The sequence below is a fragment of the Musca domestica genome, unplaced genomic scaffold, assembly GCF_030504385.1.
Source record: "Musca domestica strain aabys unplaced genomic scaffold, Musca_domestica.polishedcontigs.V.1.1 4, whole genome shotgun sequence".
NCBI lineage: Eukaryota > Metazoa > Arthropoda > Insecta > Diptera > Muscidae > Musca > Musca domestica.
Genome location: NW_026712328.1, coordinates 22,044,298 through 22,062,941, shown reverse-complemented (window position 1 = coordinate 22,062,941; position 18,644 = coordinate 22,044,298). Strand labels below are relative to the sequence as shown.

At 34.1% G+C, this 18,644-nt stretch overlaps 1 protein-coding gene across 1 annotated transcript in view; it reads left to right on the top strand.

The window, feature by feature from the left end:
• The first annotated feature begins 15,478 nt into the window (after nt 1–15,478).
• The window catches only part of LOC101890828 (adenosylhomocysteinase-like 2), a 32,188-nt gene continuing 29,022 nt past the window's right edge, over nt 15,479–18,644 (top strand). Inside the window, exon 1 of the mRNA XM_005182017.4 lies at nt 15,479–15,645. The gene's annotated coding sequence lies outside the window, so the exon portion shown is untranslated. The remainder of the gene's footprint in view (nt 15,646–18,644) is intronic.

Here is an 18,644-nt window from a genome sequence, read left to right as displayed (position 1 = left end):
GTATCTTTAGTACCAAATGATATGACTTCGAGAAGGATCATATTAAGAAATAAATATAATATATATATGGGGACCGAGTTTCACCAAATGAAAATGTGCAAAAAGCTCATCAAATTTGGGAAAATCTCGGATCTCAGATCGGATGAACAATATATACAGGACGAGATAAAAAAACTGCTGCAAGGTCAATAAATACATTTTACATTTACATTTTTATACCCCACAACACTATGTGTTTAAAAGTTTAATTGGCAAAAAATTATGTAACACCTCGAAATATTGGTTGCCCACTTAGGAAAGTATATATGGATCTTCCTATCTCGCCGAGCTAAGTCGATCTAGCTATGTATGTCCGCCCGTCCGTCTGTCACGAAATTTAAAATGGGGGTGGGGCTAGGGCCAGAATAGAAGCCTATTGCTTTTGGAGATGATCGCATAATATGTAGAGGTTAAAATGGACCAAAAACTGAAAAAATCCTGATTTTCCTCTACAGGTCGCAATTATAGACCAATCAACGCGGCAGTTAGCATGGCGCTAGATCTTAGGGCTGGGCAGAAGCCTTCCAATTTTTATGGTCATCGACTAATGTTTAGAGGGTGAAATAGATCATAATATTTGTATTGAATAAAAGTAAAATTTTCCATTAATCTGCGAATATTTTTATTCCCGGCGAAATCATAAATAGACGAACAGGTCAATCCTGACCGTTACGTAGATGCCGATAGTAAATATATCGGATACGTATAGCGAAATATATACAAATGTTGTCAATTCAGAATGCCCTCTTGGCATAAAATAATAAAATCTACAAATCGCATAAAAAGATGCCAATAATGATGTTTATATAGATTTTGTAGTATTATGTGACATTTTTTTTTATTTTTTTTTCATATTTTTTATTGCATTTTTCAATTTGACTTATAATATTGAAGAGTATATTTTGTAATATTTTTTCACCTTACAACACAGGTTGGGGTTATTATGTACAGATTGCAATTAACGTCCGATCCCCACGAAAATTTTCACAAAGGTAGGGTTAGGCTCAGAAGGGCTAGGCTTATTGTTTTCAAAGACGAACGCAATATATTTAGAGGTTTAAATGGACCAACAACTAAAAATGTTCTTGATTTTGCAGCCATTATAAAGGTCACAAACAGAAAGCAAAAGACACGAAAAATACCAGCATTACTTACAGGCGATATCCGAAATATTCCAAAGGCGAACTTCTGGCTTTTTAATGCTGATTTCGTAGACAAATATAGCCAAATATCGTAGTCAAGCAAATCATATAGATGAGTCTTAATTTGGAGAGGGGCCTCTTGCTTTTGAACCAAAAACAGAAAAAATTTCCTGATCACATAATTGAAACCAATCGACACGAAATTTTGCATGAGAAGAGAGTTAAGGACAGGGAAGAAGTCTAGCACTTTGGATGACCATTGGATTAAAATTTGCTGCAAAATGGACCACAAGAACTAACAGCACGACGGAGTGCGTAAATATTGGGCAAATGCTATGCTATGCCATAATTTCAAAAGCGAAATCTTTTAAAATGGATTTGGACATAGGGTGGCTTCTAACATTTGTAGTGATGGTCGGCCCCGCACTACTATAGCCTTGCGTACTTGTTTTACTGTAGCTATGTTAAAATTGCAACTGAACTGTATGTGTATCTATTTACATTATTCCAAGGTAGCGCGAACCAACCAAAATCTACAAGTGGTTTGCAGCCCTGGTTATAATGGAATATATCGGCCGACTTTTTCTGCCCCACAAAAAGTAAAAGGAGGAAGGAGGAAATATGTTGAAACATAAATACTTAGATTTTATTATAATATAAATTTTCGATTATTACATAAAAGAAGTATTACTACACCGACAATAATTTGTAAAGAGATCACTAGATATCAGTGCTAAATTTCGGTGAAGGATCAAGCATGCTTTGAAGTATTTAAGTGCTTCATAAAATTAATATGCTGTATATCATTTGATACGGCCAAAACGTGCCTAGTCGAAATAACGAAATAACCAAACTTGGTACATCGTAATATTTTTGTCAAACTTAGATCGAGTTCGGAGATGGTTAATATCGGTCCACTCCTTCTGGTACCTCCCCCACAAAAGGTTGAAATTTTCCAAAAAAAATTATTTTCTGCACAGAAAGAGAAACGATAGTCCAATTTTCCTCCAAGTTTGCAAATTCTAATATTTGCGTCAGTGCTAGGTCAGGTGCGAAAATGGACAAGATTAGTCCATTCCATCAAGTACCTCCCCACAAAGGGTCTTAATTTTGAATAATTACAACTCCTATAAAATGTGATGTAAAGTCCGATCGTCTCAAAATTTTACATATCCCAATATTTTTATAAACCCAAGATGGAATATATCGGTCCACTCCTTCTGGTACCTCCTCCACAAAAGGTCGAAATTTTGAACATCTATTAAGCTCATAAACGCGAAATTAACATCCGATTGCATTTAGACTTGGCACATCTGAATACTTCTAACTACACAGGATTTGTTAAAAAACCGCAGAGATCGGACCATTACTTCTGGTACCCCCCACAAAGGGTCAAAGTTTTGAATAACCAAAACGTTTATAAAATCCGAAGTATGTTGTGAAGATGGGATATATCGGTCTACTTCTTCTGGTACCTTCCTCACAAAGGCTAAAAATGTTGAATATCCATGAAGCTCATAAAAAGCGAAATTAACATCCGATTCCATTCAAGACTTGGTACATCTCAATATTTCCATCAACACAAGATTTGTTATAAAGATTGCAGTGATCGGACCATTTCTTTTGATACCTGCCCCACATAGGGTTCAAGATTTTGAAAAAGATAACGCTCAAAAATAGCAAAATAAGCATTCAACACTCCTCAAATTTCACACATACAAACATTTTTGCTAACACAAAATCTGTTGTGAAGATGATGTATATCTGCGAACACCTTCTGGTACCAAATGTTCGAGTTTCTTGTAATATTGCCCATACCAATATGTTAATATTATTAGATGAAGCATGAATATGGAATACTTCGGTCGACTATATCTGGGTACCTCACGCACATGTTAACATTTTCTAAATATTATCATATATGTCATGTAAAGGGAAGGAATTTACCAATATAGTCCAAACCTGACACGTCGCAATATTTATATCATACTTATTTAGGTCCGATACGAAATGGACAATATTGACCCATTCCTTCGGAACCTACTCCATAAGGGGTTAAACATTTGAATAATCATAACAGAAGTGAAAATATTTTTAAATAATCGTACATTGGCTGAGGGTATACATCTGTCGGCAAAACCGACAGATACTTCTTAACTTGCTTTAATTTATGTCAAATTCCAGGTAAATACTGTAACTGCTTGAATTCTACAGAGATCAACTCTTTTTAGTAAATGAGTGACACGATAACTGAGGGTAATAACCTGTCCGCATACCAAATTAATATATTTTGACAGTTTTTATATATCCTTCACCGCACAATTATTTTGTCATTCAGTTTGAAGTACCTTCAAAGTCGGATTTATTTGTTTTCAATGTCCTAGTAATATTTCTAAGCCTGAGAGTTTTTTCATATTTTACAATCTTAATCTCAATGGAAGAATACGTATGGAATACGTATGTGGATCTAGGTTTTGTAATCCTTTTTTGTACTTTAAAGGCCAGTGACATTGCAAAACTAATGCTCTGTAATTTAGAATTTTGTGTTCACAAATGAAGCCATCTTCCATAAATAATCGATATTAGTCCCGGTGTTTACATATCTTTGTTGATTGAAAACTTTTCAAAATTAAAAGCTAAATTTGCTACCGATTTGATTTAAATATTTCTCATGATAGATGGTAACAAATTTCATTTCGTCCGGCCTATTTATATTTTTTTTGCTATAAATTCGAAGAACTTGATTCCAAACAATACAAACCATTTTAATATTTTTCCAAAAAATGCAATGCCTCAACTCTGAAGTTCTATTAACATTTACTGTTTATCATCTTCAAAATTAGCTTTATTTTTTTTTTTTTTTTGTAATTTAAATGTACTTTGGACGTGACTTTTGTTTACCATTTGTAATCAATAATAAAGAAATATAAATAAAACACAAAAGATCGATTAAAAATATATTTTTTTAAATATTCACTCTTTGTGGATTACTTCTTTTTGTGCATCTGTGTGCGTCGTCTTTAAGATTTATGTGCAAAACGAGTGTTTTTAATGTGGGCACAATGAGGTAACTACGTCACACTCAAATACGACTTAATTCTTATCACTTTATTTTCTTTGCAAATTATTCGTCACATTTCATTGCGGTTTTAATCTTTGAACTGTGATTTTTATTAAGCCATTTGAGATTATTTAATAAATTATTTGGGTGTGAGGCATTCAAATTTAAATGTTATATGATTATAGATAAATTAACAAATTCTATTGTCGTCGAATGAAATAATTTATTGAAAAAGAGGTAAAAACTAAAATTATTAACATTCAAAATTAATTGGATTATATTCGGTCACCATTTTCTTAAAATTTGGCTGCCATTGGAGTTAAAGAATCTCACCTCAGTTTCAGTGTAAAAATGTTGTCATCCCTGTTGCATCCCTTAATTTGTCAACGTCTTCTGACATCAGTTAGCCAATAATTTACACACATTTACACAAAGCATCCCTCCATGTAATTCTTCCATGACACATTGTTCATTAATGGCATTTTATATCTCTCTAATCAAAATGGCAAACACAAACCCAGGGAAATTGAAAAATTTAAATTGATTTTAGATGGCATTAAGAAAATAACAACCCCATAAACGTGTCTTAATGCAAGCAATTGAGTTATTTTGTATGGCGAAAAATGGCAATCAGAAAATTGAAAAGAAACAACAACAAAATTAAAGTCGTCTAATTTAGAACAGTGTTGGCATGTTTGTTTGGGATAGCCTAGTATTTTGTTGTTGCAAAAATCGTCAGGCTTAATCCCATCATTGTTGTTTTTATAAAACTAATAAACAAATGCTGACGATTTTTACAACAACAAAAGTCCTCTAATTTAAATACAGTATCTTTGTAACAAGTAAAATAACATTAAATCAGAAAGTCTGACCTCTTGTACCTTACACCATGAGGAACACTCATACTGAATTATTTTTAAAAGATCTTTTTGGCTTGCTTACGATCCTAAATGACAATACGGTTGGCATTTTTTTTTTCAAAATCCTTAAAATATCGAATATCGGAACCTTTGTCGGGGAGGTTCTAGGTTCAAACCGATGGAAGTTGAAAGATATTATTGTTGGAAATAGCATCAAATTTTAGAGTAAGTTTAGATTTTTTCGAATTGGTCACCTTTGGCACGAATTATGGCCAATGAAACCGCCCGAATGTTGCTCTGCGGTATTTTGGCCCATTCCCGGCGAAGTGCTTGCTTGAGATGATCGACACTTTGGTATGTTTTCGTGCCAACCTTGCTTTCCAAAATACTCCAGACAATAGTTGGTATCCGGAGATTTTGGTGGCCATTGTGCGCTGGAAATGAAGCGAGGAACGAGTCCTGTTGGAATGTCCAATGTCTGCGGCCAAAAATGTTTGCGTGCCCAAGGCTTTTATACAACCTCCATAATATTTTCGCGATAATATTCGGCATTTATTCTGATGCTACGGTCGATTAACACGAGCGGAGAACGGCCATCGGCGGCCCACACCATCACCATGGCCAGCGCTTGAGTCCTGGTGGCCAACCGAAGGTGCACATTTTCAGCTGACATCTTTGGCAAGTAAACACGATAATTTTGTTTGATTACAAACTGCTGGACAACAAATGTTTTCTCATTGGAGAAAACCAAATTCGGCAGTTCACCACTTTCACCACTATTTTGAGTCTATTTTCTTTCTGTTGCGGTGTAAGTTCCTGCACTTTTTTGAATTTCAATGGCTTTACCCCGAGTTCGTTTTTCAATATTTGCCGAATGCAACAAGTTCAGCTATTTTTCGGCCATTGCGACGCGGGTTTCGATCAAGTCGCTTCTTTACTTTTCGAACCATTTCTGCTGATGTTGCTGTTTTCTTCCGTCCACTTTCTTGATGTATCACGGTAACGAGCTATGGTACGAGACACAAAAGATTTATTCACATTTAAATGCTGGAATGCTCTAACGATAGCCATTTGTGGTTTTCCAGCAAATATAAAGAAATAGCACTATCACACTTGAATTCCATCACGAATAACTTTTTCTGGCAAATTCACACCAAAATGCTTATGTACGCTTGTAAACAATATAATGAGCTGTCACTGGAATAATTTTGACAGCTGTCGGGCGAGTGGCTTAGAAATGACAGCAGTCTGAAATTGGTTGCAGTTTTTTCATCTCACCCTGTATGGCAGGCTTCTATCGTATTCTACTAAATTTTACGAAGGCATTTGTGTCTCAAGAGATATTTATCAAAATCTATCTATTTGAGCTTTTTTTTTCGGTATAATAAACGTGAAATCGGATAAAGATATGTATAGGAGCTATATTCAAATCTGAAAAGATCTCTATAAAATTTATTAGAGGTATTTATATGTTGTATCTGACAGTTGGCATCAAATATCGTTTTTGAGGAGAGTATTTTTCGCGTGTGAGGAAGTAGAATCAGATAAAACATATATATGGGTCCTATAGTTATATCTTAACCGATTTTCACCAAATTTGATATACAGGCTGAATACGTTCGTATGTGCCCAAACCCATTCAATTCGGTTTTATATTAAACATTTTGTGCACAATAAACTTGAAATTGTGTAAACCGATAAAAATTGGCAAAGGGTTTTCCGAGCTGTATTTGATACATTTCTTTGAATATCGTTGTTACGGAGTGCATATTATGGCTGTGGGGGAGACATTTAGGAAATCGGATGAAGAATATATATGGGAGCTATAGCTATATCTGAACCGATTTCCACCAAATTTGAGACACTTTTTTCTAGCCTCAATTTCGTTATATGGGCCGAATTCCGTCCTCTTTGGGCTAATATTACACATTTAGGTCACAATAAAAAGCAAATCGGGCCGAATTGAAGCTTTTGAAGATTTTAAAATGCATATATATATTTTGTTAGCTTTTTAAAAAATGCTTCGAGGTGTTGTGAACATAAGGGCCAATTTAATATACCCCCAATTTTAAAGGGTAGTATGTTATAACGTAGTGGTGGAAGTTTGCAAAAAATTAGAAAATATATTTCAAAAATATACGTATGTTTACACCGTTTGTTGTTTATAGTAAACTAGCTGGCCCGGTCCGCGTTGCCGGCCCCTACTTTTAGTTTTTAATGTATATTTTTTAAGGCATTATAGAACACTGATCTGAATGATTTCAAAATAGTCAAAGATAATTGGTCTTTTACACCCATTACCTTAAGATAGGAATTAATTTATTTTCGTCATTTAAATTGTGTGTTGGAAAACCCATAAAGTCCATATTTTTCTTCATAGTATAATTCAATAACGATCCAAAAAATAATATTCGTGATTTTTTCATGTTTCTGCCACAATTTGATATTTCGGAGATCAAAGCATGTAGACGTACATCCCACATCTACGTTCCCAGCCAATATTCTCTTGAGAGTTAAAAATTCAATAGTATACCAAATTTTTTTTTCTGACCAAACATTGGTTAGGAAGGTGGATTTGCGGGTACACTAATGTGGGAACTATACTCAAATAAATGCCTATGTGGACAATTATCTGTAAGACGATTCTCTATCCCAGAGTAGCCTAAATACAATTTTTTAGCCAAATCAATTGATAAATGTGATCAAGACCAAGATGGACTCTACTCCAAAAGTCAAAATATTATGAGAAGAGGTTTTTTACACCCGTAGAAACAAAGATGCCAAATAAAGGCCTGAAAAATGAAAGAAAAATGTCGAAAACCCCGAATATAGCTTAAATTATATAATGGTTATACCAAAACGTGATCATTTTTTGCGAGGATGGTTTCTTCTCAAATTACCAACTTTTGCTAAAATGCGTATGAGTAAAATATGGTTAAAATGTAAACTATACTTGAAAAAGGAGTGAACCCTTATCCGGGGGTCATATATCGTGACCTGCAAAAGCGATTTAAGATATCTTGAAAGTTTTTTTTTTTTTTCCTAAATGTCCAATTCGCTCTACCATTTTGCACCCTTTATATTCAGTATTTGACTGATTGCAATTCCAATGAATTGCATTTTGAGTTCTCATTGGGCGGATTATTGTAATATGAAAGAAATAGATCCACATATAAGGGTTATACCAAAGCATGGTCCTATTCTTATAATTATTTGAAAAAATGTGTTGTTCTTCTTAAAATCTCAAATTACCAACTTTTGATATACATCTGATATATATTTTGAACAACTGATTATTCATGAAACCCCTAGGAAAAATTTAAAACTCTATGGTAACTTTTGCGAAGTATAGAGCAAAATATTTGAGGCCCTTTGTGTTTGGTTAAACTATATAAAATGGACCCTAAAAACGTTTGATCCCCCCTTTTTGGGATTGTTATGTACCAACCAAACTGACTACTGATGATAGCGCATAGTCACCGTATAACGTTTCATGGGAGTTAAGGTTACTTTTAAGGTTTCGGAAGAATTTTCCGAGGAAATGTATCCTTTTCTTTCCAAATTTTCAATTTGCTCCACTATTTTATATAGTTCGCATATAACAGTGCTCTTCATATTCGGTATTTCACTGGTTGCAGTCCCAATGAATTTTGCATTTTAAGTTCTCATTGGATGGATTATTTCCATATCTAGTCAATTTCCATTGAATTTTTTTTTTCGATTTTTCCCGATTTGAGAATTTTTGCCATGAGATCTCTTTTATCGTGTTTTTTAGCGATTTTGAAAAAGTAATTATCTTTTAACATTGGTCTAACCGCGTTAAGTTATTTCGATATCATTTGACTGACTTCCATGCATCCCGCCATCAATTTCAGTTCTCAAGAAATCAAGTCAATTAAATAAATTGGTATTAATATTCGAATTAAAAAAAAATATAAAAAAACACTACAAATGTACATTAGAAAAAAGTAAGTCAAAATGGAAAAAAAATCATGCAAAATAAAACATTACTATTGTACATTTCAAAAGTCAAAATGAAAATGTTAATATATCACATTTTTACGCGATTTTTTTGAATATTATCCTTTTCGGAAAAGAGACAATTCCGAATTTGTATGAATCGTTAAAATCGGATCAGCGGATCTTGAGTTATAAGCGTAGTAACTAACACAACTTACATTTATATATATAGATTCCATACACATTTATTGATTTTATTGAAGCAAGTAACAAAATTGTTGCATACTTTTAGGCGCATGATAACCATTTTACTTGTTAACCCTTAAACGTGCAATTTGGAAAAGTTTTGAACTTTAGATGTGTGTAACGGTATAGGTGGACTCCGCTCAGTGATGAGACCACATCGTCGAGCGGGGCAGATCATATGATAACTTATGCTGTGACATTTGCGTTTTAAATACATCTAAATAAATTAATGGTGTCCATCTTTCATATTGTCTATATAGTAATTTTATTAGTTGCACCATGATGCTGTACAATCTTTAATGTTACTTAGATAACACATTATAGTCTTAGGTATTATTTTCTATTTTTTTCATTATAATTTGATTGTTCTAAAAAAATAACTTTATCTCAACTTTACATAATATTCATTGTGGATGGTCATCTAACAACAAATTAATAACATGATGTAGAGAAAATTAGTATGTTTAGAATGTATGAAATGTTTGTTATTTATATTGATTTAATGAATATTTAAGAAAATGTTATTCACCTAATTTTTTTGTGTGTGGTATTTGAAATGTTTTCCAACTGACCATAAAACAATTTCTCATGTTATTAGACAGAGTCCAAATAATTAAAAAAAAAATACAATATAATTTATTTCGTATCGGACCTAAATAAATATTTTATAAATATTGCGACATGACAGGTTTTGGACTATATCGACTACCTTCTTCACTTTTATGAGATATGTGAATTGGAAGAGAACCAGATGCTTATTTTGGATTAAATAATCGGTTATTCGGAACTGACCCTTTGTGGGAGAGGCACCAGAAGGAATGGTCCGGTCTCTATAATCTTTATAACACAACGTCTGTTGACGGAAATATTGAGATGTACCAAATCTAAATGGAATGGGATTCTAATTTCGCGTTTTATGAGCTTCATGGATATTGTGAAGATGGTATATATCGTTTTACTTCTTCTGGTACCTCCCTCACAGTGGGTCAAAATTTTGAATATCCATGAAGCTCATAAATCGCGAAATTAACATCTGATTCTGTTCAGACTTGGTACATCTCAATATTTCCATCAAAACAAGATAAATTATAAAGATGCTAGAGATTGGTCCATTTTTCAGGTACCTCCTCCACATAGGGTACAAAATTTGAAAACAAAAACGCTCAAAGAAAGCGAAATAAGCATCCTACTCAAATTTTACACATACACACAATTTTTCACAATTTTCAATACCTTTATCTGTCATAAGTTGTAAAACAAGTCAGCGATTCTTTACAACTTGATATATCCAAATATTCCTCTCAACCAGAAACCTGAGATGAAAATGGCATAAAATTAGATATAAATGTTCGGTTTTCATGTAATTTTGCCCATACCATTATTTTTATCTGTTTTAGATGAAGTATGATTTCTCAGTTCTATTTAACAATCACAAACTGAATGTTTCACTATGCACATGGACTTTGCATACGCTTTGTTGCTAATTTTTATAGACTGACATCATTACGACAATGTACAAAGACCTAAAATGGTAAAGACTAGACAAAATGCATTCTGAGCTAATGGTTTGTGTCTATACTATCTATATAACAGTTCATGACAGGAAAATGTTAATATCAAAAACACATTTATAGAAAAATATGACAAACAAAAGTTTGAAAAATCCAAAAAATTGGGTTTCAAAATTCTATTATATAGACTTTCCAAATTAATTGCATATTGCCTAAGCGGCTTAAATCGCATAACATTGCTAACTATGTTGTTACGATATCGTAACAACAGAGGTATTTTCATAGGGTTGCCATATTTTTACTCTGTCTTGTCCTATCTTTACACTTCTATGTCTTTGCAATGTAATTTTATTTTGCTGCAATGCATGTATGAGTGTCTTATAAGACTTCGTTTCTGTATGGTTGCATTTTTAAACAAATGTGTTAAAGAAGTTTAGTTACTATAGATAAGATTATGATATATGAACGCTACCTTTAACGCAATAGCTTTGATAAGGTTGATATGCAGTTGCAAAAAAATAAAAACAAATGCCTAAAAATGATAGCAAAATGTTTGGAAATTTTTGATTTTATATATTTACGAGTATGTTGTTCTGTAAAAAATTTTTGAGCATTTTTAAAAGAAAGCGAATTTTATGAATTGCTAAATTAATTAGAAGTAATAATCGTACTTATCGTTGTGAAAAGACATATGAATTTCATTAAGGAAACTATGAAAAAATTAAGGTATAAAATTCTTTTAATGGAGTACCCCCATTTCGTTATTTGGAAAGTTTTAGAAACAATTTACAACCAAATCAGCACGGTTTTATATTGTAATTAAATATAACAAGTTAAAAATGTACGATTATTTAATAATATTTTGGCTTCTGTTATGATTATTCAAATGTTTAACCCCTTATGGAGTAGATTTCCGAAGGAATGGACCAATATTGCCCATTTCGTATCAGACCTAAATAAATATGATATAAATATTGCGACGTGCCAGGTTTGGACTATATTGGTAACTTCCTTCACTTTACATGATATATATGATAATTTTTAAAAAATGTTAACACGTGCGTGATTTACCAGATATAGTCGACCGAAGTATTCAATTTTCATGCTTCATCTAACACATATAAAAATATTGGTATGGGCAATATTACAAGAAAATCGAACATTTATATTCAATTTATGGAAAATCATAAATTCCATATTAATCTCAGCTTTCTGGTTCAGGGAAATATTTAGATATAGAAAGTTGTAAAGAATCGCTGACTTGTTTCGCAAGTTATAACAGATAAAAGTATTGAAAATTGTGACCCTTTGTGAGTGAGGTACCAAAAGGGGTTCATAGACATATATCATCTGCACAACAGATATTATATTAGCAAAAATGTTTGTATGTGTGTAATTTGAAGAGTTTTGATTGCTTATTTCACTTTCTTTGAGTGTTTTGTTTTTCAAAATCTTGAACCCAATTTGGGGGAGGTACCAGAAGAAATGGTCCGATCTCTACCATCTTTATAACAGATCTTGTGTTGATTTAAATATTGAGATATACCAAGTCTCGAATGGAATCGGATGTTAATTTCGCATTTTATGAGCTTCATGGATATTCAAAATGTTGAACCTTTGTGGGAGAGGTACCAGAAGGAGTGGCCCGATATATCCCATCTTCACAAGAGATCTTTTGTTAGTGGAAATAATGAGATGTGTGAAATATAAAGAGAACCTGATGCTTATTTGGGATTTTACAAACGTTTTGGTTATTCAAAACTTTAACATTTTGTGGGGGAGGTACCAGAAGGAATGGTCCGATCTCTACCGTTTTTATAACGGATCCTGTATTGATAGAAATATTCAGATGTGTCAAGTCTAAATGAAATCGAATGTTAAATCCGCTTTTTATGAGCTTAATGAGAATTCAAAATTTCTACCTTTTTTTGGGAGAGGTACCAGAAAGAGTGGACCGATATATTCCATCTTATTACCAGATCTTGGACTTATAAAAATATTGGGATGTGTAAACTTTTAAGACAATCGTATTCTTACATCACATTTTATAAGAGTTGTAATTATTTAAAATTTTGACGCTTTGTAGGGGAGGTACTTGATGGAGTGAACCCATGTTGCCCATTTTCGCACCCGATCTAGCACTGATACAAATATTAGGATTTGCAAAGTAGGGGCAAATCAGACAGACAGACGGACGGACGGACATCGCTAGATCGACTCAAATGTCCTGAAACTGATTTTGTCCAAAGAGACATAGGGTATAAAACCGTTATTTCGATGAGGCACTTTTGCCCGTATCAAATGGTATATACCCAGCAGCTAAGTTCGGCCGGGCCGAACTTGTAATACCCTCCACCATTTCGAAGGAACTTGAAAATTTTCAAGAAATTCCGAAAACTACCACTTAAATGAAAACCGCATTATGTTTTAGGGTTGCCATGCTAAGTATAAAATAGGTAAATATGTGGGAGTTATACGAAGACGTGAACCTGCATACAAAATTTTTTGTCATGGCTGTAGTATACATTATGAACTTCAAATACAAAACTCGAAATAATTCCAGGAAATAATGTCGCTAAAATCATGAAAATACCGAATATCGGGAGGTACCGTTATATGGGGCTATACGAAGACGTTGGGTTGTAGTACCCATTACGATCTTCCATTACGAAATTTGAAATGATTCCAGTGAATAAAGTTGCTGAAATCGTCAAAATACCGAAAACCGGGAGTTACCGTTATATGTGGGCTATATGAGGACTTGAACCTGCATACAACAGTTTTTGTCATTGGCTGTAGTACCCATTAGGATCTTCCATTACGAAATTTGAAACATTTCCGGTGAATAATGTCGCTAAAATCATGAAAATACCGAATATTGGGAGGTACCGTTGTATGGGGGCTATATTAAAACGTGGACCTACATGGCCAATTTACGAACTTAGAATGCCTACTATCAAAATAAACATGTGTGCAATATTTAAGCCTTCTATCTCAATTCGTTCGAAAGATAGCGTGATTACAACAGACAGACAGACAGACGGACAGACAGACAGACAGACGGCCATGGCTGAATCGTCTTAGAATTTTACGCTGAGCAAGAATATATATACTTTGTTGGGTCTGGCATGAGTATTTAGAGGAGTTACAAACGGAATGACAAAATTAATATACCCTCCATAGTATGGTGGAGGGTATATTAAAATAAATTGGTTTTGTTTTTATATAGTCTTGACTGAAATAATGGCGTTGTAATCCAGTTGTAGTTTTATTTTTCGTTGCCTGATATAGCAGCATCTCTCCTTATAAAATATCAATATAATTCTACAATCCACAAAATGTGTATGTTGACTTTAAGTATTTTAAAGATTGCAACCATAAGTTCCATCCGAATAAGTCGTAAATTGTCATTTTGGAATAACTACGGACAATTTTTGATATCAGTCCACGTTTCGACGCAATTTCCAAATATTGGCAAGATTTTTGTTTTCTTGAAGGTCTGGCCAATATCTATCATCCAAAGTGAATGAAATTTAATATATTGAAACCTTAATGAGTGGAACTCCGTTCCGCACAAAATGTAGATCAAAATGTTGGTGGTAACTTTTATACAAAAGGGAGCTTCTATTTGGTTAATTACAGGTTTGAGCACTCCGAATTTCAGGGTTTTTAAGGATAGCCGTTTTGGTCATAATTTAAGTTTTAAAATTAAATTAACAATAATCAGTTCAGATTTGAATGGAGCGGCCATACACAATTTTGCTCTGATTTCATGTTAATTGTGCACCAAATATTTTTCATCAGATCTATGTATATTTTCGGCCGATTTAATGTATTTGATCCACCAAAAACAATATGTATCTCCAATTTTAATTATATTTGGAATTTGGGACGGAATTTTGTTTAAATATAAAATGTAAAATTATATTGAAATCCGTGTTTCGTGAGAATCTGTTAATGTCCCAGAAAATTTAACATTTCCTACAAATACGACTAGTGTGCTTTACTTCGAGGTGTTTTTATATCGAACCACTGCTATATGAAAAATCAACTATCGGCAATAGAAGACTATTTACCCAATTCAGTTTGTGTAACTCCTCTTCTTTGTAGTCATCATTGCACAATGATCTGATGCTAAGTGTCACTGTATTAACAGTGGCCGAGTGTTTACTCTGTCAGATACAACTATTGGCAGTAGAATAATTACAACAATAAAATTTATCAATGTGCATACAAAAATAAACTACCATCTAGGTATCAATTTAATCAGGCAGGCTGGCAGGCAGACAAACCACATCTCCATATGAAAACGTTCGTAAACAAATTTTGAAAACACAAAAAAGTACCAACAACAAGCCATCCAAACAAATTGGCAAGAACGGAGCGATAACAACGAGATAACGATCATAATTTCGAATTTTTGTATGGCCGTTGTTGTCGTTGTCGTTGCCGTCGTCATCGACTTCGTTCTTCAATATCTTGAAAACAAACAACACCAAAGAAAATACATCACATCTCTCGTCTACAACAGCCAGCCAGCCAGCTCTCCAGCAGATACCATTAATGAATTTCGAATCGTTCGTTTGCAGAGACGTTCGTTGGCTGTTGAATATTCACACTCGGACTTTCTTGGTTACCTACATATGATCACTCTCCCACGGCCTACTAAATCAGTTGTGTTCTCACTCCAGACGCGAGTGGACGTATTTTGATATTTTTTTCCAAATCGATTCGAGGAATAAGTCAATCGAGTTTGTGCTTTTCTTGTTTTGATTAAGACAAAAATACGCGATCGTATACGGCAAACAATTGTTTCGATTAAAATTGTGAGTTGAAAAATTCGGTGATACCGATAAAAACAATAATAATGATAATAAATAAATACTCAATAAAATTTTAAAAGGAAATAAATAAGAAAAACAATAAAAAGTGCTGTCATTCAATCCTTAAAAGTGGGACAGATTAAGTGATTGCAATAAATAACAATAAGGGTATTCACCTGGTGGGGATTTTTTTTTTGTAAATGTTGGGGAAATTCAAGAAAAATGTATATACAATGTATGACAGGGAGCGGCTGGATTAGTAGATTGCTTTCACAATTAAATGCCGGTGACACAATTTGTTTCATACGTAAAGTTGAAGAAATCATTAAAAAAATTAACACAAAATCTCCGGTGTTCTTTGCCTTAGTGTGTGTTTATGTGGCAAATTTTGTTGCATAAAAATCCTTGTTGATCATAATCGGTCTATTTTTTTAACTATATGTAAGGGAGCTGCATACTTCTCTTGAGTAATTTCAATATTTTCATTTTAGACTATAATTGTTCTAATTTGAAAAGCAAATAGGGAAGAAATACAAGAAATATCAGTTTTATGTTTCGATTTTCAAAAGGAATATCTCGGATTCGAAATGGAAAAATTCGAATTAATTATGAAAAAAATTTAGTTTTATGCTGTTTATCGGGGATAATATTTTTTTATGTTCGTGGAATTATCCTTACCTTCATCTCGTGATCACAGTCACAACTTTCGTAACTTCAGATGGCATATGCACGTGTCTAGGCGTCATAAAATAAAACGTCAACAAAACGTAATAACTGAAATGATTAATTTTTGTAAAACCTATTAAACGGCTGTCACATGCTGAATGTTGTCCTGTGGTATTTTGGGCCATTCCCGGCGAACCGCTTACTTAAGGTGATCGACAATTTCATATTTTTAAGTGCCAACCTTGCTTTCCAAAGTACTCCAGACACAATAGTCCACCGGTATCCGGAGATTTTGGAAGTGATAAACTTCATTTTGTACCAATTCTTGGGTGGCGCGTGCTGAGTGCGATGGTGCTGAGTCCTATTGGAATGTCCAAGATCTGCGACCAAAATGTTTGCGTGCCCAAGGCAGAATATTTTCGCGATAATATTCGGCATTTATTCTGATGCCGTGGTCGGCTGTTATGGCGGCCCACACCATCACCATGGCCGGCGCTTGAGTTCTGGTGGCCAACCGAAGGTGCACATTTTCAGCTGTCCTCTTTGGCAAGTAAATACGATCATTTATTTTGTTTACAAACTGCTGGACAACGAATGTTTTCTCATCGGAGAAAACCAAATTCGGTAGTTCAACACTTTCGACCAAGCGAAGCAACTCATTAGCTTTTTTGCGTCTATTTTCTTTCTGTTGAAGTGTAAGCTGATTTTTCAATATTTGTCGCTTTTTTACTTTTCGAACCATTTCTGCTGAGGTTGCTGTTTTCTTCAGTCCACTTCCTTGACGTCGGGCTACGCTACCAGTATCACAGTAACGAGCGATGATACAAGACACAAAGTTTTATTCACATTTAAATGCTGGTGCTCTAATGACAGCCACTTATGCCCATGACAATAATATTACAATGTGCCAAGTTTGGGTCAAATCGGATACTCCCTTCGAGAGTTATCGTGCGCACCAGATGGACCGTAGATCGACTCCAAAGGTCCTGAAATGGACCTTCACCGTTATTTCGATGAGGCGCATTTCTGCCTCTGATACATTCCCTCTGTAGTCATAAATCTGAGAGTATAAACAAATAAAAAAGCAGTTAGTTCGGCCGGGCCAAACTTTGAAGACCCTCCACAACAATTCCGGTGAATAGTGTAGCACAAATATCTAAATACTGAATATAGGGAGATACCGTTATATGGGGGCTATAAAAAGAAATATAATTTTTGCCGATCAAGAATATATATACTCTGTGTGGTGTAGAATTAATAATTCTAGGGGTTACAAATGGAATGACAAACTTAATATACCCTCCATACTATGATGGAGGGTAAAAACAACGCTCGTATCGGCTCTAAGATCTGATTTAGACCAGGCGAGTTTTCTGCCCGTGATTTTTATCGGTCTCTTTTGAACTTTCAATTTATTTTCAGGAATTTTCCTTTTTAATGTGATGTTGCGCACGATAACTCTTGAAGGGAGTAGCCTATTTGATCCAAACTTGGGCAATATCGGTCCACTCTTTCTGGTTCCTCACCCACAAAATGTCAACATTTTCGTAGAAAATAAGATCCGAGAGAAAGAGAAAGGAAAATCCGATTTTGCTCTGACTTTGCAAATCTTACAATTTGCATCAGCGATAGGTCAAGAGCGAATATGGACAATATTGGTCCACTCCATCAAGTACCTGCCCCAAAAAGGGTCAACATTTTGAATGATTATAACTCTTATAAAATGTGATGTAAGAGTCCGCCTGTCTTTAAATTATTTATCAGTCCACGCCTTCTGGTACCTCCCCTACAAAGAATCAAGACTTTGAATATTCATTAAGCTCATAAAACGCGAAATTAACATCCGATTCCATTTAAACGTGGCACATCTCAATATTCCCACAACACAAGATCTGTTAAAAAAGTTTGTAGATATCGAACCATTCCTTCTGGTACTTCCCCACAAAGGGTCAACATTTTAAATTATCGAACGAACATAAAATTCAAAATCAGCATCCGGGTCTCCTCAAATTTCGCACATCCCATTGTTCCTACTAACACAAGTTCTGCTGTGCAGATGGGATATATCAGTTCACTACACCCGGTACTTCCTCCACAAAGAGTCAACATTTTGATAAAAAGGTCATAAAACGCAAAATTGACATCCGATCTGAATCAGACTTGATGCATCTTTATATTTCCATCAACATAAAGTCTGTTTTTAAAATAATGGTAGAGATAGGTTAAAAGATTTTGAACCCTCTAGCCATTTGGCTGGGATATACAAATATAGAACATCTAACAAAAATTAAGTCTCTTTCTGAGTTTTTCTTCAATACTGTCGAATGAAATCTCAA